The 25,624-nt window shown below is 40.3% G+C and overlaps 1 protein-coding gene across 4 annotated transcripts in view; it reads right to left on the bottom strand.

Moving 5' to 3' along the window:
• MACROD2 (mono-ADP ribosylhydrolase 2) overlaps positions 1–25,624 on the bottom strand; it is a 2,105,833-nt gene that overhangs the window by 15,039 nt on the left and 2,065,170 nt on the right. The gene's annotated exons all lie outside the window — the stretch shown is intronic.

A 25,624-nucleotide genomic window follows, 5' to 3' on the forward strand; every position in this document is an offset into this window, starting at 1 on the left:
TAGAAAAAGAAGAACAAAGACAACCCAAAACCAGCCGAAGAAAGGAGATAATAAAAATCAGAGCAGAAATAAATGAAATAGAGAAGAGTAAAACTATAGAAAAAATTAATAGAACAAAGAGCTGGTTCTTTGAAAAGATCAATAAAATTGACAAAACCTTGGCAAGACTTACCAAGGAAAAAAGAGAAAGAACTCATATAAACAAAATCCAAAATGAAAGAGGAGAAATCACCACGGACACCATAGATATACAAAGAATTATTGTAGAATACTATGAAAAACTTTATGCCACTAAATTAAACAATCTAGAAGAAATGGATAAATTCCTAGAACAATACTACCTTCCTAGACTGAGTGAAGAAGAAGCAGAAAGCCTAAACAGACCTATTAGTAGAGAAGAAATAGAAAAAAACATTAAAAACCTCCCCAAAAATAAAAGTCCAGGCCCTGATGGCTATACCAGCGAATTTTATCAAACATTCAAGGAAGACTTGGTTCCTATTCTACTCAAAGTCTTCCAAAAAATTGAAGAAGAAGCAATACTTCCAAACACATTTTATGAGGCCAACATAACCCTCATACCAAAACCAGGCAAGGATGGCACAAAAAAAGAAAACTACAGACCAATATCTCTAATGAATACAGATGCTAAAATACTAAACAAAATACTAGTAAATCAAATACAACAACATATTAAAAAAATAATACATCATGATCAAGTGGGATTCATCCCAGAATCTCAAGGATGGTTCAACATATGTAAAATGGTTAACATAATACACCATATCAACAAAATAAAGAACAAAACCCACATGATCTTATCAATAGATGCAGAAAAGGCTTTTGATAAAATACAACACAATTTTATGTTTAAGACTCTCAACAAAATGGGTATAGAAGGAAAATACCTCAACATGATAAAGGCCATATATGATAAACCATCAGCTAACATCATATTAAATGGCACTAAACTGAAGGCTTTCCCCCTTAAATCAGAAACAAGACAGGGGTGTCCACTCTCTCCACTGTTATTAAATGTGGTACTAGAGGTTCTAGCCAGAGCAATCAGACAAGACAAAGAAATAAAAGGCATCCATATCAGAAAAAAAGAAGTAAAGGTATCACTTTTTGCAGATGATATGATCCTATACATCGAAAACCCCAAAGAATCCACAAAAACACTACTAGAAACAATAAGCCAATACAGTAAGGTCGCAGGATACAAAATTAACATACAAAAGTCCATAGCCTTTCTATATGCCAACAATGAAACAACTGAGAACGAACTCAAAAGAATAATCCCCTTCACAATTGCAACAAAAAAAATAAAATACTTAGGAATAAACATAACAAAGAATGTAAAGGACTTATATAATGAAAACTATAAACCATTGTTAAGAGAAATCGAGAAAGATATAATGAGATGGAAGAATATTCCTTGTTCTTGGTTAGGAAGAATAAATATAATCAAGATGGCCATATTACCCAAAGCAATATACAAATTTAATGCAATTCCCATCAAAATTCCAATAACATTTTTTAAAGAAATAGAGCAAAAAATCATCAGATTTATATGGAACTATAAAAAACCCCGAATAGCCAAAGCAATCCTAAAGAAAAAGAATGAAGCTGGGGGCATTACAATACCTGACTTCAAACTATATTATAGGGCCACGACAATCAAAACAGCATGGTATTGGCAGAAAAATAGACACTCAGACCAATGGAACAGAATAGAAAGTCCAGAAATAAAACCACATATATATAGTCAAATAATTTTTGATAAAGGGGCCAAGAACATACAATGGAGAAAAGAAAACCTCTTCAATAAATGGTGCTGGGAAATCTGGAAAGCCACATGCAAAAGAATGAAACTGGACTACAGTTTGTCCCCCTGTACAAAAATTAACTCAAAGTGGATCAAAGATCTAAACATAAGACCTGAAACAATAAAGTACATAGAAGAAGACATAGGTACTCAACTCGTGGACCTGGGTTTTAAAGAGCATTTTATGAATTTGACTCCAAAGGCAAGAGAAGTGAAGGCAAAAATTAATGAATGGGACTACATCAGACTAAGAAGTTTTTGCTCAGCAAGAGAAACTGATAACAAAATAAACAGAAAGCCAACTAAATGGGAAATGATATTTTCAAACAACAGCTCAGATAAGGACCTAATATCCAAAATATACAAAGAACTCATAAAACTCAACAACAAACAAACAAACAATCCAATAAAAAAATGGGAAGAGAACATGAACAGACACTTCTCCCAGGAGGAAGTACAAATGGCCAACAGATATATGAAAAGATGCTTATCTTCTTTAGTTATTAGAGAAATGAAAATCAAAACTGCAATGAGATACCACCTCACACCTGTTAGATTAGCTATTATTAACAAGACAAGTAATAGCAAATGTTGGAGAGGCTGTGAAGAAAAAGGAACCCTCATCCACTGTTGGTGGAAATATAAAGTAGTACAACCATTATGGAAGAAAGTATGGTAGTTCCTCAAAAAACTGAAAATAGAACTACCTTATGACCCAGCAATCCCTCTACTGGGTATATACCCCAAAAACTCAGAAACATTGATATGTAAAGACACATGCAGCCCCATGTTCATTGCAGCATTGTTCACAGTGGCCAGGACATGGAAACAACCAAAAAGCCCGTCAATAGACGACTGGATAAAGAAGATGTGGCACATATACAGTATGGAATACTACTCAGCCATAAGAAATGATGACATCGGATCATTTACAGCAAAATGGTGGGATCTTGATAACATTATACTAAGTGAAATAACTAAATCAGAAAAAACCAGGAACTGCATTATTCCATACGTATGTGGGACATAAAAGGGAAACTAAGAGAAATTGATAAGAGTGTGGTGGTTACGGAAGGGGGGGGAAAAGGGAGACGGAAAGGGGGAGGGGCACAAAGAAAACTAGATAGAAGGTGACAGAGGACAATCTGACTTTGGGTGATGGGTATGCAACATAATTGAATGACAAGATAACCTGGACTTGTTGATCTTTGAATATATATAACCTGATTTATTGATGTCGCCCCATTAAAAAAATAAAATTATAATTAAAAAAAAAAAGAAAGTATGTAAGTACAATATTGCAAAGCCTCTGTTCTTCAAAGCGGAGGCCTTTAGGAAAGGAACTAGCTAAAGGACCCCAAACTGCACACTCATCAGTCTGGAGAAACCAAGCTGATGGACTTCATTTTTTAAAAGAGCTTGTCTATTTCAAGTTCATCCTTGCTTCCAGAATAAAACCCTTCAAGAAACCCAACAGAAAACTTGAGATACTTATCACGACACCTTTTTCTTGATGGACCCTGACATCCAACTTTACCCCTCCCTCTTCCAGGATCAAACCAGGATTTCCACATGCTGGGCCAATACTCTACTGCTAAGGCAACCAGCCAGGACCACCATTTCTTAATTGTTCATCAACACATTCCGTAAAGACGTAACTACAGGGGAAAAAACAGAACCCAAAAAACATTGATGGATTTCTCCAAGCCTGAGAGCAGAAAATCTTCACTAATTATGCCTCCAAACACATAAGTAATAACCAAAATATGGAACTATTTGACTTTTGGATTGAAAAAAATATTAGACCCTGGCCAGTTGGCCCAGTATGTGGATGCCCTGGGTTTGATTCCTGGTCAGGGAAAACAGGAGAAGCAATCATCTGCTTCTCTACGCCTCCTACTCCCCTTCTCTCTCTCTCTCTCTTTTCCACTCCTATAGCTATGACTCAATTGGCTCCAACAAGTTGGCCTCAGGAGCTGAGGATGGCTCTGTGGCTTCCACCTCAGGCACTAAAAAAATGGCTCAGGGCCCTGGCCGGTTGGCTCGGCGGTAGAGCGTCGGCCTGGCGTGCGGGGGACCCGGGTACGATTTCCGACCAAGGCACATAGGAGAAGCGCCCATTTGCTTCTCCACCCCCCCCTCCTTCTTCTCTGTCTCTCTCTTCCCCTCCCGCAGCCGGGGCTCCATTGGAGCAAAGATGGCCCGGGCGCTGGGGATGGCTCCTTGGCCTCTGCCCCGGGCGCTGGAGTGGCTCTGGTCGCTGCGGAGCAACGCCCCGGAGGGGCAGAGCATCGCCCCCTGGTGGGCAGAGCATTGCCCCTGGTGGGCGTACCGGGTGGATCCCGGTCGGGCGCATGCAGGAGTCTGTCTGACTGTCTCTCCCCGTTTCCAGCTTCAGAAGGATGCAAAAAAAAAAAAAAAAAAAAAAGGCTCAGTTGCTGAGCAATGGAGCAACGGCACTAGATGGGTAGAGCATCATCCTCTGGTGGGCTTGCTGGGTGGATCCTGATTGGGGCACATATGGAAGTTTGCCTCTCTGCCTCCTTTCCACTCACTAAAAATGAAAAAAATCTCATAAACAAGCTCTTTAAAAAGGAGTATAAATTGATGAAAAATATTTATACCTTTTGTCATAGACAAAGAGTTAATATCCTTAATACAAAAGGGACTCTAAAATAAAGATAAAAAGGTCAAGAATCTGATAGAAAATTAAGCAGGAAATTTAGCAACACAGTTCATTAGAAAATCAATAAAAATAGCCTGTAGTCATGTGAAAAGATGATTTACCTTCTCATAATTAAGGAAATGCAAATTAAAATCACACTGAGAAAGGAATTTCTGCCTATTGCTCCTATCAAGAAGAGCTAGAAACCCTGGAAAGGTTATATAAGACATTGTTTTAAGGTATCAGAGAGCCATCAATGCAGCACAAATTTGAAGAGGAGCAAAATAGTAAGTATAACCTTCTACCTGTGCTAAGAAGTTGAACAGAGCCTCTAGAAGTCTTAAGAGGTGGGAGGGGTAAACTTGGATGTCAGGGTCCATCAAGAAAAAGGTGTCGTGATAAGTATCTCAAGTTTTCTGTTGGGTTTCTTGAAGGGTTTTATTCTGGAAGCAAGGATGAACTTGAAACAGACCAGCTCTTTTAAAAAGTAAAGTCCGTCAGCTTGGTTTCCCCAGACTGATGAGTGTGCAGTTTGGGGTCCTTTAGCTAGTTCCTTTCCTAAAGGTCTCTGCTTTGAAGAACAGAGGTTTTGCAATATTGTACTTACATACTTTCTTATTTTACCTTTACCTAAGCCAGGATAAGGTCTCCCACTATTTGTACCTTCTATTTTAGGCCTGGTTGCAGCTGCTGTTTGGGGCAGAGATAAAGAAACTTTTTATTGTAGGTTGCTCAATAAATAATAAGGATCAGAATAAAGCTCTGTGATCAACTCCAAAACAAAAACGAAAAACAAAAACTGAAGTACAACTTTTAATCAATTCAGTTTCTAATAAATTTACAGTTCTATGCTCTGTCTTACCTGCTTTTCAGACATAAAGATAAATCCTTTCTAGGAAAAGATTAAACCACCCATACCCTCAAGTTATCACAACAATGTTTTACACACAGTGTCCTGCATTTAAAAAAAAAAATTACCTGGAATTCCAAATGAATAAGCACGGATCACTGAAAACCAAGAGAATAACACAACAGACAGAGACATAGTAGTGATCCCGATATTATGGATATAACTTTAAAATAATGATTAATATGTTTAAGAATTAAATGCCGCCTGATCAGGTGGTGGCGCAGGGAATAGAGTGTAGGACTGGGATGCCAAGGACTCAGGTTCAAGACCCCGAGGTCGCCAGCTTGAGCGTGGGCTCAACTGGTTTGAGCAAAGCTCACCAGCTTGGACCCAAGGTCGCTGGCTTGAGCAAGGCATTACTCGCTCTGCTGTAGCCCCACGGTCAAGGCACACATGAGAAAGCAATCAATGAACAACTAAGGTGTTGCAACGAAAAACTAATGATTGATGCTTCTCATCTCTCTCTGTTCCTGTCTGTCTGTCCTTATCTATCTCTCTCTCTGACTCTCACTCTGTCTCTGAGAAAAAAAAAAAAAAAGAATTAAATGCCAAGTTGGAAAATTTTCACGGCAAAGAAGTTAATCAGATAACTGGAAACTATTAACAAAGCCAGATGTAAATTCTAAAAGTAAAAAATATAAAATAATTGAAGTTAACAATTTAATAGGTGCACTTAGCAGCAATTGGACACAGCCAAAGAAGGGATTAGTAAACTGAAAGCTAGGTTAAAAGAAAAATAAAAAATAAACTACAGTTGAGAAATACAGAAAAGAGTTACTGGACATGTAAGAGAGAGTCCATCTTATACATAACATGCCAAAAGCAATATTTTGAAAGATAATGGTTGTTAATTTCCCCCAAATTACTGGAAAGCTGTCAAATCCCTGATTCAAAACTGTTATGACCCACAAGCAAAATTAATACAAAATAAACATCACTTGGGCCAATCTATGGAAAACTTTTGAAAACCAAGGTTTTAAAAAATATATAAAACTATTTAGTAAATAAAATTTTATTGATTTAAAAATAGTAACAACGGGACCTATAGAGACTTTTTGACATAAATAATGGAAGCTGGAGACAACGCCATTACACCTTGAAAATGGTAAAAGAAAAAATCTTCAGTATAAAAGTCTGTACATTACAAAAGCTTCTTTCGCATTTTAATTTGAAATAAAAATATTTTCAAGTGTAAAAAAGTAAAATTGGTTATAAGTAGACCTACCCTGAAGGAATAGTTTTCACCATACTCAAAAATAAATTCCAGATAAATTATAAAACTAACTGTGACAGGTAACATAGGAAAAAGCCTTTGCATCATTAGGCAAAAATTTCTTACACAGGAAAAACAAAGCACTGACCATTAGGGAAAAACTGGCAATCTGAAAAACATTAGTTAAAATCATTAGTTTATCAAACTAAGATTAAGAACATTCAAAGTAAGCCAGTGGAAGAATATATTTGCAATATAGTAATTCTTCAGTAATACACCAAGAAAATTAATATATGAAATAAACAGAAAACACAGGAAACTCAACAGAAAAAAAAAACAAGCTATAGATAGATATAATACAAAAGAGAACATTCTGGTTGGTCATTTAATATTTTGAATGACTTTTATCAAATCTCATAGTATTTAAAAGCCTTGGCTTTTTTTGCTATTAAAATGACTATAAAAGGTTCTCTAAGTCTTTGTCTAACTCTCCAGAAAACCATCAGAACTAATTAAACTGTAACACTATTGTTATTTTTATAAGAAATTATTATTGTGGAAGGAAAATTAATTGACCTTACCCTGTTGAAACATTACTTCCTGAACTACTATCTCCTCAGGTTTGCTGTTTGTAATTGTAGGATCTCGAGATACCTGTGGTTGATTCTTCAAGGAAATTGCTTTCAAACTCATTGTAACCAATGATAATAACCCCAGTGATATTACTATGGAGAAAGTTCACTGACATCAAGGGAAACTTTCTAATAGTCAGGATGGTAGTCAATTAAAAAAGGCTCTGCCTGATCTGTGGTGGCGCAGTGGATAAAGCGTCGACCTGGAAATGCTGAGGTCGCCGGTTCGAAACCCTGGGCTTGCCTGGTCAAGGCACATATGGGAGTTGATGCTTCCAGCTCCTCCCCCTTCTCTCTCTCTATCTCTCCTCTCTCTCTCTCTGTCTCTCCCTCTCCTCTCTAAAATGAATAAATAAAAAATGAATTAAAAAAAAAATTAAAAAAAAAGGCTCCATGAAAATGAAGGTGCATGCAACACACTTTTAAGAGCTGGGTGAGAGAGGAAGGAAGAAGCTGAAGAAAGCATAACCCAAAAGGGCAAATCAGCAAGTAATACATATTTAAGTCACTGCTCCATGTTTTGTATTTTCAACTTAATTATCTGACAGTATGATATATTCATATGAGAACTCTTGGGTTGTGCCACCATATTGCAACTGATTGGTGTGAGTGCAAGGGTGGGTTAGAGATCTCTGACACAGAGAGAAAGCCGAAGTCAAGGCTGTTGCTCTGTACACTGCTATAATCCAGGAGCAGATTGAAGCATAGTGTGTTAGATCTGCTTTTAAAGACTCTATAGCAGGGGTCTCAAACTCGCGGCTCGCGGCCCGCGGGCCGCATGCGGCCCGCCGAACAATTTTGTGCGGCCCGCACAAATCCACGAAGTTCAAAATATTTTGGATAAAATTAAGTAAGCCTAGGGGCCTACTTGTATTTTTCATTTCTCTAGCATCCTAGCTAGATATTAGCTTAGTTAACAGCAGTTGTGATGCGAACTACAGTTTCTGGTCGTTTTGTGACACTGAGTAAACTGCATGTACGATTGTGCTTGTTGTACTGATTATTTTTTGTTTTCAACTGCAGTGAGAAAAGTGTTGCATAACAGTTGCCTTTTGTATACCTAGTGCGGCCCGCCAAATGGCTGTGATCTTGCTCTGCGGCCCACATGCTGAGTTGAGTTTGAGACCCCTGCTCTAAAGGCTTGTTTGGTAGAAATTATTCATTTATTTAATATCATGAAGGTACACGATGCATGCATGTGGTATGAATACATGTACATGCAATGGCATACTTACGTTAATATGAATGTGCATATGTGTATGCATGTGCCAGTGTCTGTGCATTCGTGTATGTGTGTGTATGGTGTAATGGGAGAGAGAAAGAGGAATGACAGATATTTGTTACTCTGACATGTGTGGAACTGGTATTATCCTAATGGTTTCTCTCCTGCTGAGCAATGCAACTGAGTGCCTCGGAGAAATGAGTCCATTTCATATAGACAACAGAATCTGATCTAAGCAAACATTGTCTCCACAGCCTATTTATTCCAGTTTTCCTGTTCCACCCCCCAGTCTGATTGCTGCTGCTTGAAACAAACAAGAGGTACATTTTAGGGCCCCTAGCAGGTGATAAAAGATACTGAAATAGAAAGAGTCTGGGACATTCAGTACCATAGTCATTTTCTTTTACCAACTGCAACTGTTCCCCTCAAAGCCTTGATTGTGGGAATCTTTTGTAGGTCAGTTGCATGATATAAAAAGCAATATAAAGTAGTAGTTCTCATCACAAAAAAAGATACTGAGAAGCATATAGAATGCAATTAACTAGATTTTTAAATATATAAACATAGAGAGATGTTAGAGGAAACTTCAAGTTTTTCTTTTGAGGTTTGTGTTGACAATAAATTCCATGCAACAGAGAATTGCAAACAATTTTTTCCAGAATGTGAGTTTTATAGGTATCATGACAGCAATAGACAGCAGGGCCTATCTGCATTCAACTGTATTGAATTAAAGTGATGTTGACTTAACAAGCAAGCATTCTTGAACCGTCTTGAAAACTTTTGCTATATCTATGTTCCAACTCTACTATTAATGAAATGAATCAGGTAATCGTACAGAAATGCTCTTTTTCTATCATCTATCCCTCTTGGAGTCCACTTCACTGTCCCTTGACATTGGTTTGGCCATGGAATTTGCTTTGGCCAATGAGATATTAGCAGAAGTGAGTCAATCAGAACCTTGAGATGAATTTTTACAATTGAGGTGTGCCCTCTTGTGCTCCTGCCTTTTACCCCAAGAAGAACATGCTTTTGGGGGCAGTTGAGTAAGACCTGGACTCAACTCACAGCCTGACCTTCTTCCTGGCCCAGACGGTGTGGTCAATCCTCCTATCCATGAACAAAAGAACAGAGGATAGTTGTTCTAAACACAAGAGTTTAAAGATGATTTGTTATGCAGCATCACTGGGGCAACAGCTAAAATACTGAATACATTTTTAATTGACTCAGTCTTAACGTTACCACTCAATTTTGTCCCATAGCAATTACAGCCAGAAATCAATAATGATTTGTGCCTAATTTTTACCACATTATATAAACATGTTAATTTTTACATCACCTAAATTTGTCTTTAGATATACAGATGGTGCTTGTATGAAACTTTCAGAAATACCAAATTAGTGTCTACAGACGAGAAGTCTCTTAACAGGCTAAACAGTGCTGACTTTATAATGGTACTGAAATGAAAGATAACAGGTCTTAGAATTTAGGGCATTTGTCACATTTAACGTACAAGCTCAAGTGGAAAGAGGCTATTATTCCACATACGTAGGCATCAACTTATGTTCTTTTTAAGCTACTGATTGTTAGAGGAGATGAGCTCAGTTAGACCTTACTTTGCCTTAGACAGCCAAGTTGACTTTCTAGGTGTAGAATCCTAGTATAGGTAAGTGAAAGGGCACTAAAGACTGATTTATGGAATAAGAACAGAGTGTTAAGGGGAATACAAGACTTGAAGTTGAGGTGTTGTGGTGCACTGTGTTGTAATGATATTTCCCCACAAACCCCTCTTTACAGTTAAGTAACCAACGCTATTTAAATTATCTTAAAAGTCACTCTTCTCAATGATGTGGTTTCAACAGCCATAAGCTAAATATATTTAATTTCAAGAAGAAAATACCAGTCCTTGGTAATGGCGTGGGCTTATCTATTTGTATAGTTGCTTCAGTGGGAAGCATGTTTCATATCCAGGTGCTTGATGATAATATACAAGGGTGCAGGGGTGAACACTCGCTCCTGAGAAAGGGAAGGGAGGCCAAATACCATATTTCCCCATGGATACAATATCCCCATGTATAAGACGCACCTGAATTTGGGGGCCCGAAATTTGAAAAAGAAATTATTACATAAAGTTATTGAACTCAAGTTTTATTCATCATGAAATTCATACAACTCCTCATCACTGTCAAAACTCCCATCCATTAGCTTGTCCTCATCTGTGTCTGATGATGAATCACTGTCTTCAACAATGAGCGCAAAAACAAGCATGAAAAAAACGGGGAATGCTAGTAAAAAAAATCTACAACTATTGTATAAGATGCATCCAATTTTTAGACCCCAAATTTTTAGAAAAAAGGTGCATCTTATACACGGGGAAACACAGGTAGGATTGTGACTGTAGAACTGGACAAAGCTGGTTTCTAATCCAAGCTCTGGATTTCTGTTTGTGCGATCTTAGGCAATTCCTGCTCACACCCAGACTCTCTGTTTTTTTCTCTGACAGATGGAGGTAATGATACCTCCCTCATAACATTTGAGGATCAAAAGAGATAATGACTGACTATAATAAATGCTTGATTAATATTTATTGGCTGAGAAAAACAATGAGTTTAACATCTACTTCTAAATATTGTTTTTATCACTAACACTAAAGCCCAAAAACTTAGCTGAGTCACCTCGTCGTATCATTCAAGAATTTATCACATTTCTCTCCTCTCTGGTGTCATTCCTTTATTAACTCATTCATTTATCCAGCCAGCACATATGTTGAGTCCTGCTGTGTATAGAGCTTCATAAAAAGAACTGAATGAAAGAAAGGTCTGGCTTAGCTGGATTATCTCAGAGAAGAAAGCACTGATGTCTAGAAGTATGTACATTTATTCTTTTATTACTTCTTTCCATAATTAAACTTTTTTGATTTCTAGATGAAGAACAAATAAGTATTGAAAAGAAAATGCTACACATTTCTCTTTCCAGCTTAGGAACAAGCCTTGTTCATTCCAATTTGCTAAAGGTAAGTTAAGTTGGTCCAAAGTCTTCCATAAAAAACATCAAATTTCAGATATAAAATTTCTTAAGATGCTTTTCTTTTAGTCTTTAAGTTTTGGATTGGAAATGGGTGGTTTTAATTAGAAGGGTCTGAGAATAAATTTTTATCTTTTTTATTTATTTTTTTGGGTCAAAAGCCAAGGCTCATACTCTTTCACTGCATCACTTAAATTAAACCACGTGCTTCTAACCCACTGTCCTCTAATTCAAAGGCATTTTCATTTTCAGTTACATCTCAGCATGTGGTTGTCTGGATTCTTCCTCTCCTCTCCTGTTCTTCCTTTTTCCTTCCCCTTCCCTTCCTCCCACCTTCCATTCCTTCCTCTGCACACACACCCCCTCCTGCTCCCTCTTTTTATGTTTTGGTATTTTACCAGTGTTCTTATTTGGTTATAGAATATTTTTTCTTATTACCTTTTATATGTATATTCTTTTATATACTCTGAATGAATTAAGAAAATTTAACTTTCTCTGTGTCTGGTGTGTTGCAAGTATTTTTTCCTGGATTGTCATCTGTCTTGATTTTCTTTGAGACACACTAAAAACCTTTGACTATGTTTTCTTCTAAAAGTTTTACGTATCTTTTTTAGGTGACACCAAGGATGCCAAGATAGCTATAAAATTCTTTCTTTATTCAAGGTTATTAACTTATTAAAGATATGTTCTCAGGATGAGAGTTATTTATTATTTTCTTTTGTAGTTTGGAAGTATCCAGTTTTCTCTTTATCTTAGGGAATTTTTCTTTGTATATGTTGACTTCTAAATTTTAGGGATATCAATTCTTTCTACATCAGACAGTTTATTTGTTCTCTCTTCCATATACATTATTTTTTCTCTAATTCTTTTAGAGTTTCTGCATTTTTTTTCACTGTGAAAATGTCAACCTTTTTTTTTTTTTTTTTTTTTTTTTTTTAGTAATTTGACCTTTGTTCATTTTAGTTAATTTACCTCTCTAATGTATAACTATTTATCTCCTTGGTCCTTACATTTCGGTTCACTGTGCCATTTTATCACCTTATCTTCAAGGTCTTCAGTGTTCTTTAGAAGTTTTCTACAGTTAATTGCAGAGTATTTAAATCTCTTTCTCAGATTGTATTTCCTTCTATAATACATTCTCCACCCGTCCTTTGCTGGTTCCCTCCTTCCCGTGCTCTCCTGTCTCTCAGTCTAGCATCTGCGCTTGCAGGCGGAGGAGCGTGCCACCCGTTAGCAAGCCGCTCCTCACGGTGTGTGTCGTCTGTCGGTCCTCCGGGAGCGATTAGGAGTCTTTCCTTTGGGAGAGGTGAGCCGGCCCGAGCATTTACTACATTAGTTGCGCTGAATTTCTCACCAAGTGTGTCCCGTGCCCAGCCTAGGTTCACACCACGGTGTCTGCCCTGCTGCCTGTCATCCTGGGAGGCTATTTTGGGAGTCTGAATAGTTTTTTCAATTCATCATGAGGCTTGGAACTTTCTCTCCAAGAGCAACAGAGTCTCCTGGGAGGTTCTCTGTTTTCTTTTGCTGTTTCTCTCTCAACCTCCGCAAACAGAAGATAATAATAAACCCACTGCAAACCCTAAATAAAGTCCTCAGGGAGGGAGCTGGGCCTCGCTCCCTCAAAGATCTTGCCTCATTTATTTTCTATTTTGTATTCTATCTGCCCGTTTCCTGCTAGAGGTAATCAGTTCTAGGCATTTGTCATTGGTCTGCCTTTCCTCTCCCATTGTCCTCCTTGCAATAGATAAAGTGGAAAATTACAGAAGGTTTCCCTGCCTCTTTGGGGAAGGGCGGAGTAAAAGGTGTTCATGCCTAACTTCATGTGCTTGTGGAAATTCCCCTGGCTGCTCTCTCCTGGTTAGGCTGGTAATAGCGGCTAGTAAGGTCTTCTTTGGGGTGATGTCTGAGCCGGGGGAGCAAGGGGTGGGCTGGGGCAGCACGAGCCTCATGCTTTTTTGCATTTTTGGAAATGTGTCATTTCTTTTGCTGATACTAGCCTGTTCTTTTGGTGGATTACTGTTTTCATTGATGTTCTTTATTTGCTGGCTTTACTTATCTGTGTTATACGGTTGTGCTTGGAGGAGAGTGAGGTTTGAAATCTGACTTTACACCACCCTCTTAAACCCAAGACCAGGAGCCTACCCAGGCTCCTTTTTTTTGCCTTACTGGGTGTTCCCTGTGGCTGCTACACACAGCTGGCCTTTATCAGCAGCTGGCTTCAGGGATATCTGTCAAAAATAGTTCTGATTGGACTCCATGTTATAGACTGAATGTTTTGCCCCTCAATTCATATGTTGGAGCCCCAACCCCCAATGTAATTGTATTGAGGTCACATAATGACAAGATCCTCATGGAGGTGATTAAGGTTAAAAGCAAGTGAGAACGGTGAGGCTCTGATAGGTCTGCAGTCTTACAAAAAGAGAAGAGAGTGACCTTGATCCCTCTCCTTCTGCTGTATGAGTCTATCACGAGCAAGGCCATCATCTGTAGGCAAGGGAGAAGGCGCCCACCAGAAACCAAACTGGCCCACACCCTGACCTTGGCTTCCCAGCTTCCATCGTTTTTCCTCCACACTATGCTGTGTTTGTTTCTAGCAGCCTATGCAGATGGACACGGTTGATTTACATTCTGTTCATACCTCCTTAGGACAAAAGTATCATTGTAAACCATCTGCCCCTCACCTAAGCTTTTTCCCCCCCAAAAAACAAAATACAAAAACCCCAATGCTAAAGTTGTTCTTGACCACTTGACCTCTCATCGCTTGGACAGACACTATACACACAGGCCCCTGCTCTCACTCCAAAGTCAAATAATGAACAGTTAAGCCGACAGGATCATACTGGTGCAAAATGCTCGTAATTGTACAAAACACCTTACCACAGCAACACACCTCTTCACGTATCGATTGGAGATATTCTACCCTCATCAGAATCAGAAGCTGCCCTTAGCAAAAGATGACAGTCAGTGGTGTGGCTGGGGGTGGGCACGGACCCAAAATATATCAGTTCTTCTTTTATGGTTACCCAGATCACGTGCATTCATGGAGTCACTCGGCGAATAATTTGGAAATTCATCATTAGCTATTGTCAGAGTAACCACTCTACGAAAGTCAGTATTTAGGAAGAAAATCCCCTAAAATGTTCACTAGTATTTTATTACCTACCATGTGATCAGATCCAAAATGAATGAAGCATATTACTGTCTTCATGGAGCCCACAAGATAGTGTGTGTGTGTGTGTGTGTGTGTGTGTGTGAGAGAGAGAGAGAGAGAGAGAGAGAGAGAGAGAGAGAGAGAGCGCTAACCACACATAAGTCACAACATGCCCAGGACGAACTCTGGAGGCACAAAGGGGAATGAGTCACCTTCTCCGAAGCAGGTGAAGAAAAATTTTGGAGGACAAGAAGATGACCGTAATCTGGAGATGAATGACTGAGTTGGTTTCTAATGTCCTGCATGCACCCCAAGCATTTGGTTAAGGAGAGTGTATCTTCCGTGTATAAAACACGTGGGGGACTCAGTCTGCCATCTCAGCTAGCTTGGGCCTGGTCCTCTTCCTCCTCCTCCATCCACCCCTGCTGGCTGCACGGCTCTCGCAGGAACCTAAAAGGCCTTCCAGCCCCTCCACGCATGATCACAGCCACAGAGCCTTCCCAGGTGTGTTCCCGTTCAGGCATAACTGAGCTGGCGTCTGATCACAATGCGCATCTGGCTTTTTCTTTCCTTTTTCTAGGCCCCAGCTCAGCATCTCCTTCTCATTCAGCCTCATTATGCATTCCCCACCCACCCTGGGGCCTGGCAGAAATGGAGACTACAAGGAGGCCCTTCTCCGCTGGGGGCTGCAGGCGCTGGTCTCAGATCACAGTCTTTTCAGCAGGAACAATACAAATTGGGTGTCTCTGAAACTCCCCCTCACACCGTCACACACACATTTTGTGGGTTTTGTTTCTCTGCAGCGACCAGATAAATCTGTACACAGCAGGAGCCCAGGGAACACAGAGATATGTATTTTTTCCAGAGGAGTCTCTTGATTCTTTGACTCTAATAAGGTTTTAACTATGTAAGGAGCCTCAGTGGGGCAGCTCCGGTTTTGCAGTGGTTCTTTATGTGGAATCCTTCGTAAGGAAGAAACTTACCACTGGAAATAACCAAAGCAGGGTTTTTAGCAGCTGGATCATACACATCAGGCTCCTGAAGTAAAGTGCTTTTGACTGCTTGGGTTGAAATCTTGCATGATTATGCATATAACTTATTTAAAGAATAATTTAATCTTATACATTCTTAATAATAGATTCCTTAATTATTTCCACTAGATTTTCCCTCTTTGTATGCTACATTTTTCTAAACAGCATAATTTATTCCAAATATTTAATAAAACCTAGTGCGTCACCTCTGTCCATGACCAATATACCACAAATCCATTCCAGGAAGAAAGCTGCATCCCAGAAATAACAAGCACTTCTGCGGAAGCACCAGAGGTCAGCCGGCACAGGGCTCTGACGGGGAAGTGAGAGCGTTCAGCTCTGCTAAGCTACCATTTCTGGTCTGGGCCACTCAGTACCAATTCTTTTGGCCTCAGAGAAAAGTGATAGTATTTTTTCCACTATGAGAAGTTTTCAAACACTCTTGGCATGAATAAAAGTTCATTTCCAGGCCCTGGCTAGTTGGCTCAATGGTAGAGTGTCGGCCTGGCGTGCAGAAGTCCTGGGTTCGATTCCCGGCCAGGGCACACAGGAGAGGCGCCCATCTGCTTCTCCACCCCTCCCCCTCTCCTTCCTCTCTGTCTCTCTCTTCCCCTCCCGCAGCCAAGGCTCCATTGGAGCAAAGATGATCCGGGCGCTGGGGATGGCTCCTTGGCCTCTGCCCCAGGCGCTAGAGTGGCTCTGGTCGCAACAGAGCAACACCCCGGAAGGGGCAGAGCATCGCCCCCTGGTGGGAAGAGCGTCGTCTCCTGGTGGGCATGCCGGGTGGATCCCAGTCGGGTGCATGCGGGAGTCTGTCTGACTATCTCTCCCCATTTCCAGCTTCAGGAAGTTAGAAAAAAAAATTAAAAAAAAAAAAAGTTCATTTCCATTCAGCTTTTCTTCACAAAGTCATCTTACGGATATCAGGGTCTTAATCTTTGAACTTCTTTGGAGTTAACCGTTTTTATGCTTTCAGATAGTTTATTACTACCAGAGCAAATACACACACACACACACACACACACACACACACACACACACACACACCCCTAAAAGACTGATGATGCCACATTCACTAAGCATGTAATAAAAACTAATATTCAACTCGGCCAGGAGCCTTTTACTAATGAGAATTCTAAGTTACCTATGAGCATCTGATGTTATATGCTTGCCAGATCTCTAAAGGCTTTCTTCCCTTTTTATATTGTAGGTTACTGTTGTCTATTATTGTCTGAATAAGACTACTTTCCTTAAGAAATAAAAAGAAATCAGGCAATCCCCTTCATCGATGTGGACACTGGGCCTCAGAGAAGTGATGCGACTGTCCAGGCCACCTAGCAATGAGGTTGGGGCTAAAAGGTTCTAACTTGACTCCTGGGCTCTTTCCACTGCCTCCCCCAAGGCTCGTGACAGGGGTGAGAGAACCCTGTGAAGGCAGCGGAAATGGGACTGGAATTCCCAATGTGGCCCAGAATCTTTGTACACAGGTCTTCTTGGTCTACCTTAATCCATTTGAAAACAATGGACTTGAATGTCTTCCATATCCCTAACATGGACTGGGCAGTGGGGTGGGGTCGCACAAACTGATTCACAATGAAGAGAGTGCGTCCAGTGCCTGGGACGGCCCTGTGGTCAGAGCCAGCAGGCTCCCCTCCCACAGCACCAGCAGGGGGGCAGTAACACAGACCACGTGCCTCTGCCCCATGGCACTTTAGAGCCGAAGTTTAGTAGTTGATTCTCCTTTTGAAAATGGGCTCCCTCCATGGCTTCTTTAATCTGCAAAACCAGGTTAACGTCATTCTGGAACTCCTACCACTGGGGTTAGATGTATATGATGGTTCGGTTTGGAATCCAGGGAAAAAAATCTAAAAATAAAGCAGCGTAAGATGTTATGGCTTCCTTGGGCACTAAGGGTCAGGGCTCCCCAGGAGTAAAAGGGGTGCTTAGTCAACAGTGGTTGGGTCTATGCTGATGTCTCCCAGGCCTCAGGAGTCCTCCAGGATCGGTATCATAGTGCCGACCTCCTGGGCTGACATCGCTGGCTTGCTCAGGGCCCTCCTGAGCCCCTGTGTGCTGAGCATCTTACTGGCCTGTTGTTTCATGGCTTGAGTGACATCTGATGCTGAAGTTAGCTTTTGTCTTGACTGCTGATATTTCAAGGCACCCTGGTCCTTCCCATAGTCTCATGAATGTCCTGCTTGTTCCAGAATTTTTATATTCGAGAAATCTCAAGCCATCTGTTCAGCCACCTTTTTGATTGACTCTTTTCTCAGACTGTCATAGCTACTTCTTCTGCATTTTCAAGCCGACTCCAGTCTCTGTGTGGAAACAGCACCTCCAGTGAGAGAATGGGCTCTGATGTCACTAAATAATGGCTGTGCACCTGCTTTCTCTCTTGACACTTAACCTCTTGTTCTAGGGGACAATTCAGGAAACTCTCCTATAATAATAATAATAATAATAATAAAACCACCCAGAAGTTTTCCTTTCAGGCAGAGGAATCTTAATCCTTTTTTTGTTCACGTATTTTACCAAACCCAAGAGCCTGACATATAACCTCTCCAGCAAGATAACAATTCTCTTTGGAGGAGGAAGCAAACCAATTTTGATTTATTGATCGCAGACACAATGCTTCTTTATAAAAAGTGAATACCAGTCCATGTGTGATAGTCAAATAAAAGCTTGAAGACTAGACATTTTAAAGAAAAAAAAATCCAGGAGTTTAATTTCTTTCTTTTTATAGGATTACATAGAGATTTTCACTTGTAAAAAAATATTTTTTTGAAAGTTAAAAATAATGCAGCTAGAAGCAGGAACATTCCCCCTGCCCCATGATTTCCTTTGGGTAAATGTTTATACTAAAAGTTGCCCTGAAATTGTAGTTTTCTGCTTCTGTCACATTTAATCTTGTCACTGTCTGGCTGACTTCAGTTGAACACTGACTATATTGTTTGGTGGAAACCTTGGAGGAAGAAGGAAGACAGGTTATCATATACTATACATGTGCCCATTACAAAGACAGCTATTAGAGCTATGATGGTGGTGTGTGTGTGCACACACCGTGCGTACTCTTTTTTTTTTTTTTTTGTATTTTTCTGAAGCTGGAAACGGGGAGAGACAGTCAGACAGACTCCTGCATGCGCCCGACTGGGATCTACCCGGCACTCCCACCAGGGGCGACGCTCTGCCCACCAGGGGGGAATGCTCTGCCCCTCCCGGGCGTCGCTCTGCCGCGACCAGAGCCACTTTAGCACCTGGGGCAGAGGCCAAGGAGCCATCCCCAGCGCCCGGGCCATCTTTGCTCCAATGGAGCCTTGGCTGCGGGAGGGGAAGAGAGAGACAGAGAGGAAGGAGGGGGTGGGGGTGGAGAAGCAAATGGGCGCTTCTCCTATGTGCCCTGGCCGGGAATAAATGGGCGCTTCTCCTATGTGCCCTGGCCGGGAATCGAACCCGGGTCCCCCGCACACCAGGCCGACGCTCTACTGCTGAGCCAACCGGCCAGGGCCCGTGTGTACTCTTGTGTATGTCCAAGGAAAGAAAAGGAGGGCTCCCTACGGTTATCTTAGGTAGGAAGGTGGAATCTATTTTGATAAATTGTTACTATTGTATTTCATTGACTTGAGGACACATTTTTTTCCCCTTATGTTAACATCTAGGAACTTGAGATGAATAGAACAATCAATGGCTTACAATTACTGTTCACCTGGATTAAAGCCAAGTTCAGACAGAGGCTTGGTATTTTTTACTTGTTAGTCATCGGACAGCATTACAAACCAGAGACCTCTTAAGTTATATCCCCTAGCTGAAGTTTCTATGGACCACACTGGGATATGAATTCAGGACACAAACCTGCATGGTTATCACCAGCTTGTGGTTCCATTTCTTAAGGGAGAGCACTTTTAACCTTCAATGCCAAAGGTAAGACACTCATGTCTCCCAGCTTTCTGGAGCAGTGATTGGTGCCTGGGCCATCACGCCTGGGCCGGCTCTGCGTTCACCTGCAGCTGCAGTGGACAGTACCCCACATGTTCTGACAGCTTCCGCCTCCAGAGCCTGTACCTCTCTGCTTCACTACTGGAAGTGTCAGGGTGGCTTGTTCGGCCCAGGGCTCCTGTGCACACAGATGTCTGAGAATCACTTGATTATTAACTGCTCTTCACCAAAATGTGCTGATCTAGCATCCCCGGGGACAACTCTCAACCAATGAAGAAAGGAAGTCATTTGATGGCACCCCAGCTTCCCTACCCCTCCGTGCAGCAATTCTAAGGTGTGTTCCACATGGTGCTTCACAGGGTCCTCAGCGGGACCGAGCCCATTTGCTCACAGCAGTGATCTGCTCATGACATCACGCTTCATCGGTCGCCTTCCCTTCCCTGTCTCATTTCCCCATAACCTCCTTTGTGCTTCCTGGGCACATCTCTCAAATAAACCACCTGCTTACAAGGCCTGGATCAGGATCTGCTTTCAGAGGCATGCAAACTAAGGCCCTGTCCCCTGTTTCTCCTTTAACGTCACCCGAAAGTACAGCTCTTTGTTGTCCTATACTGAACTCTTCATTTTGGAATTTTTTTCTTCCTCAGTGATATTTAACAGATGAGTAATTCTTTTGATTGAAGGCATCATAATTTCAATGACACGCTATTAATGGAAAAATAAAACTCTGCTGGGATGACATAAACACATTGAATATGCAGAATGAGTCATTAGCTCTTCCCCCCCAAATCAGGATAATGTATTAAATAGTTGTGAAATGTTCTGTCCACCCTGATCCAACTAAGTTAAGCTGGCTATGTACATGGGTCTCAAGATTACCATACAATTCTAAAAATCATTATAGGAAATAATGGGCATCAAACAGTTTTATCCCAGCAGTGATTTTACCCTTTGGAAAAGCGATATGTGTCTTAACACTTCTGATATGAGACGCAGAGCTTCATTAGTTGATGGCAGCCCCACTGGTCAACCTGAGTTTTTCAAAATGTGGTCCATGGGCCATTTATACTGGCCTCACTTGGATAATATTATGAAGTGCAGGTTTCTGGGCTTCTTATCAAATCTGTTGAATAAGAATCGGTGGTTGGTGGGCCTGGCATCCTATATTTTAACAAGCTCCCTCAGTGAGTCCTGTGGCTGTGGAACTTCAAGAATCATTTGCCTATTGATTGTTTTTCATGAGCAAACAACTAAAAACAAAACCTAAAATGATACTTACCTTTCTCAGTGTCTTATAGGAAAAAGGGTATCTTTAAGGACTTCTGCGAATATAAGGTCTGCCGGAAAGTTCTGTCCGTTTTTGGAATAAAACAAAATACAATTTTTTTTTACCGTCAATAAACTTTATTAAATAATATAATTGCCATTATTATTAATGATTTATTGCCAGTGTGAGGGCAATTTGTATGTCCCATTTTTGAAAAATGTTTTATCTTTTGATGCGAAAAATTGAACCAGTGCTTGTTTGATATCTTCTTCATTTTTGAATTTTTTGCCCTTCAAAAAATTTTGTAAGGACAAAAACAAGTGATAGTCCGGGGAATATGGTGGATGCGACAGACATGCTTCTGTAGCATTTCTTCCTTGTTGAAATTAGTAAAAATACAGTGGCATAAATGAACTTTATCAGTAGCCATGGGTACACTATTGCTTCACACATAAGACTAACGTGAATCAACTTTGTTTTAGTTAATTTTCTACGTCAGTATGTATACATTAAGTGATAAAAACAGAGAGGCACACATGTGCCAAATAAACATGTACTTACGTGTCAAAACTTGTGATAGAAACAGACAGAACTTTCCGGTAGACCTTTATGTGTGCTTAATGTATTAACTACTAGAAATTTGATTTATAGCATAAAAGCTACTTGTAATATTTTAAAAAAGAAAAGTGAAACATTAGAAATAGTATTACCTTAATTACCTGCCCTTCTACAAAAATTACTATTCTTTCTGTTGTTTTGAATCAATTTTCTTTTTTCTTTTCAATGACCACAATTCTGTAATTTGACAGTAATTCTGAAGAAGTACATCATTCACTCATTCACTCATTCAGCAAATTCTTCTTCTGTGTCTATAGTTTGTTTAGTTATATGATTACAAAAATGAATGAAATTCTATCCCAACTCAAAGGCAATACAAGGTAAGGAACTGTGGAGTCAAAGACTGAGAGATGAGTTTGAGTGTAAATTCTGACTATGCTACTTAATTGCAGAATGATTCTGGGCATATAACCTCCCTGAGACTCAAGCTTCTAATATGTAAAAGGCAGAAAGTAATGTATATTTTATAAACAAGTAACATATATAATAGAGGACTCAGTGTGTTTGGCTTATAATAAATAACTATGAAAAGCTATGATTTGAGCCTGACCAGGCGGTGATGCAGTAGATAGAGCATCGGACTGGAATGCAGAGGACCCAGGTTTGAGACCCCAAGGTCACCTTCTTGAGCGTGGGCTCATCTGGTTTGAGCAAAGCTCAACAGCTTGGACCCAAGGTCGCTGGCCTGAGCAAGGGGTTACTTGGTCTGCTGTAGCCCATGGTCAAGAGAAAACATATGAGAAAGCAATCAATGAACAGCTAAGGTGTCACAATGAAAAACTAATGATTGATGTTTCTCATCTCTGTCCATTCTTGTCTGTGCCTATCTATCCCTCTCTCTGACTCTCTTTGTCTCTGAAAAAAAAAAAAAAAAGGAAAGCTATGATTTGAGTAGTAATAAAATACATGATCTTTCAGGGCAGGAAGAAACACAGGCAGTATGCACAGTAGTTATGCCCCAGATTCTCGAGCCAGATTTGCAGGTTTCAGGTTCTGCCACCTACTAGTTGTGTGACTCTGGGCAGGTGACACCACCACCACTGCATCTCCCCTTGATAACTCTGCCTCTTGTCTTTGACTTCCACATACTTTCTCCCTCTGTAAACTTTTGTTCCTAACTCTATCTAGATGTCTCTTCATGGACAACCCAAATGACATGGCTGTTATTTGAGCATGTGTTTCTGAAATGGGAACAGTAGTCATGCTTGTAGACTGAGGAGGCAGAAGAGAGAGAGACCCCCCCCACACACACACACACACTCACACAGAAAGAGAGAGGGGGGAGTGAGAGAGAGAGATAACTGATGAAGTAAAGTCCAGTAGAAAAGGAATTGAGAACCAGGAGCACAGGCAATGGGCAGCCCCAGGGGCAGAAAGGATCACCACTGCTTATGTTCTGTGCAAAGGGATTATTTTAACTTTCAGAGGCTAATGCTACTGATTCTCATATTCCTATGAAGGGTGTTGCTGTATCTTTTAAAGAAAACATCCTCTGAGTTTAACACTTTAGTTGAAAATTACTCCATCTGAATGAGTCATGGCAGCAGCCTTGACAGGAATAGGGGACTGATTCATCCGATAATTAAGCTAGTAAGAGATCTTCGTTGTCTTACCAACACCAGTAAACTTTATTTTCTGTTTTCTAAACAATGTAATTTGATTACACTTCAAATACTGAGTTCCCTTATTATCCCATTTAATATGTAAATTACATATGTAAATTCATATGGGATGAAAATATGCAGATTTTTCTGTAAAAAAAGATGGGCTGACTGTGGCCGGAGCATGGCTTTGAGTTCATTTTCCTGGTGATGGGAATGGGTTTGCAGCAGTTCAGTCCTACCTGTTTCAGACCCCTTGTATTCAGAGCTGCAGGTCTGGGCTATCAGTTAGGTATAATACTTAACTGAGAAAGAGTCAGACTATTGGGCTTAATAAGCAATTCTAGCCAAAGTGGAATACAGACAACCCACATGCTCATCTATAAGCATTCACTGAGCGTCTATTCAGCCCACATCTTGCTCTTCCCTTTCACAGTGGACTTACTATGATCACTCATTTGGCCTTTTCCCCATTGGACCATGGGCTTATAGACAGCCAGGAATTCTACTGACTATCCTCATCGTACTCGAAGCTCCACGTGAAATCAGGTAATTCTTAGTTATGTTGCTGCTCTGTCAGTAAACACTCAAGTGCCGAGTGAATGTGAATGAATGGAGGTTGTGCCATATTGTCCTCCCCTGTGGACCTTGGCACATGCAACCCCTTCCCCTGCAACAGCCGCCAGCCCCCACTTCCTGGTGGCTAGCTTTGCTCAGCTTAGGAATCACTTCCACTAGCATGGCTACTCAGTTGAAATCCTGGCTTGCTGCCTGTCCAACTTCTCTCTACAATTAATAAAATATGTAGGTGGATATATGTATTCTACTATTTTTTAACCTACTTTTCTAAGTAGGTTTGTTCTTTTTAAACATTTTTTTTTTGTTTTTAGAGTTTTGTTTCTCTTTACAGCCCTCCTGTACAACCATGTATATGTTGAACTCAATGGTCATCCAACTAGTACAGTGTCCTATTTCTAGGAATCATTCAAATATTTGATACATGATGCCCTAACATATTCTAGCCCTTAGAATGTACTCAGTAATTTTGGAAATTGATTTATTATTTTATGTAAGCCATAAAAATGAATAAAATCTCAAGAAAAAATTTTAAATAAAAAAAGAGTGGAAGGCCTTGGGATGTTGTCTAAAATTAGGACATAAAAATCATTTAAAGCTGGTGTGGAAGGAAAAGTTAGGATGCACACATTATGCCTGAAAGTCAAGGGGAGCTCGTGGAGTGAACGCTGCGTAACAGCAGGAAGCCAGCAGGAGGAAATGGCTGGCGTGTGAGATGTGGGATGCCATGCTTGCTGTTCACATTTGTAGCCTGAGAGTCCAATGTGAACGGAGCTGAGACATGAAGCTCGAGGAGAAGCTGATCACAATAAAGGGACTATGCCATGGAAGAATAGAGATGGCATGTCATGCACATAAGGCACCCCACCATGAGGAACAATATAGGTTTGATGAGAAGAGGGGGGCAACAATGGCCACCATTGGTTTTCTAAGATGGCTTCCCTACCTGTGTATTTTGGAAAACAAAGGGAAGGAATGAGTAGGAAGAAAGCTATGTACAATGCTGGTAAGTTGGAAATCATTGAGGAGAGGAGTCATTGTCTGACAAAAATGAAAGAGGGATCTTGATGCAGTGTTAAGGGTAATTTTGGGAAAGGAGAAGTGTCGCTATTATGTAGAGACAGAAGAGAATGAAGAGAAACATGTGTTGCACCAAAGATATTTTTGTAGAGAAGATAGAAAGTTAAGAGATTTCCTCTTTAATAACCTTGATTTTTTTTCAGAAAAGTGAAAGATAGAACCATCTGTGAGAAACAAACAAACAAAAGATGGTGAAAGTTGAGACCAGCTACTGAAAAGAGTGTGCTCAGCTAATCCAAAGATGACTTACTCACAGGAACCACTAAACAGAGCACACCAATAACATTATTTTTTAGCATAGAGAAATAGTCCTTGTAAATTCATAGTGCCAGAAGCTTGGCTTTGCTCTGAAATGAGTACCTGAATTGATGATCTCATTGTTGTATTTCTTTTCCGTATGAGAGCTTAGTCTAGGCACTTAATTTTTCCACATCTTAACTCTTTTGTGTATTCTTTCTCATATAGCCTCCCTAAACCATCTTGTAATATTTACTTTTTTAATATTTTACCCTCTGTGATTTGTCTTCTTTATCTTTCAAATGAAATGACCTTGATGAGAAATTGTGCGGCCTTTCTGCTGCTTCATGTTAGGTCAGCAAACATCTCCGGAGTAACACTCAGTGCCAGGAGACGTGGGAAACGGCTGGGAAGTAACTGAGGAGTCAACACTGCACCTGTTCCAGGGGTTCTCACAGACTCTGTGGAAGACGGACTCCCAGATACATCATCTCAGCACCATATGGCAAATGCTTTCTGGGGGACACAGATCTTGCGCTCTTGGCAGCTGGACTAATGATATTCATATGTCTGCTAACTATTTCAAGAGTAGCCATTATGTGTTATGTGAGGTGAACTTCTGGCAATGTAGTGGTGGAA

This window comes from Saccopteryx bilineata, chromosome 6 (assembly GCF_036850765.1).
Source record: "Saccopteryx bilineata isolate mSacBil1 chromosome 6, mSacBil1_pri_phased_curated, whole genome shotgun sequence".
Taxonomy (NCBI): domain Eukaryota; kingdom Metazoa; phylum Chordata; class Mammalia; order Chiroptera; family Emballonuridae; genus Saccopteryx; species Saccopteryx bilineata.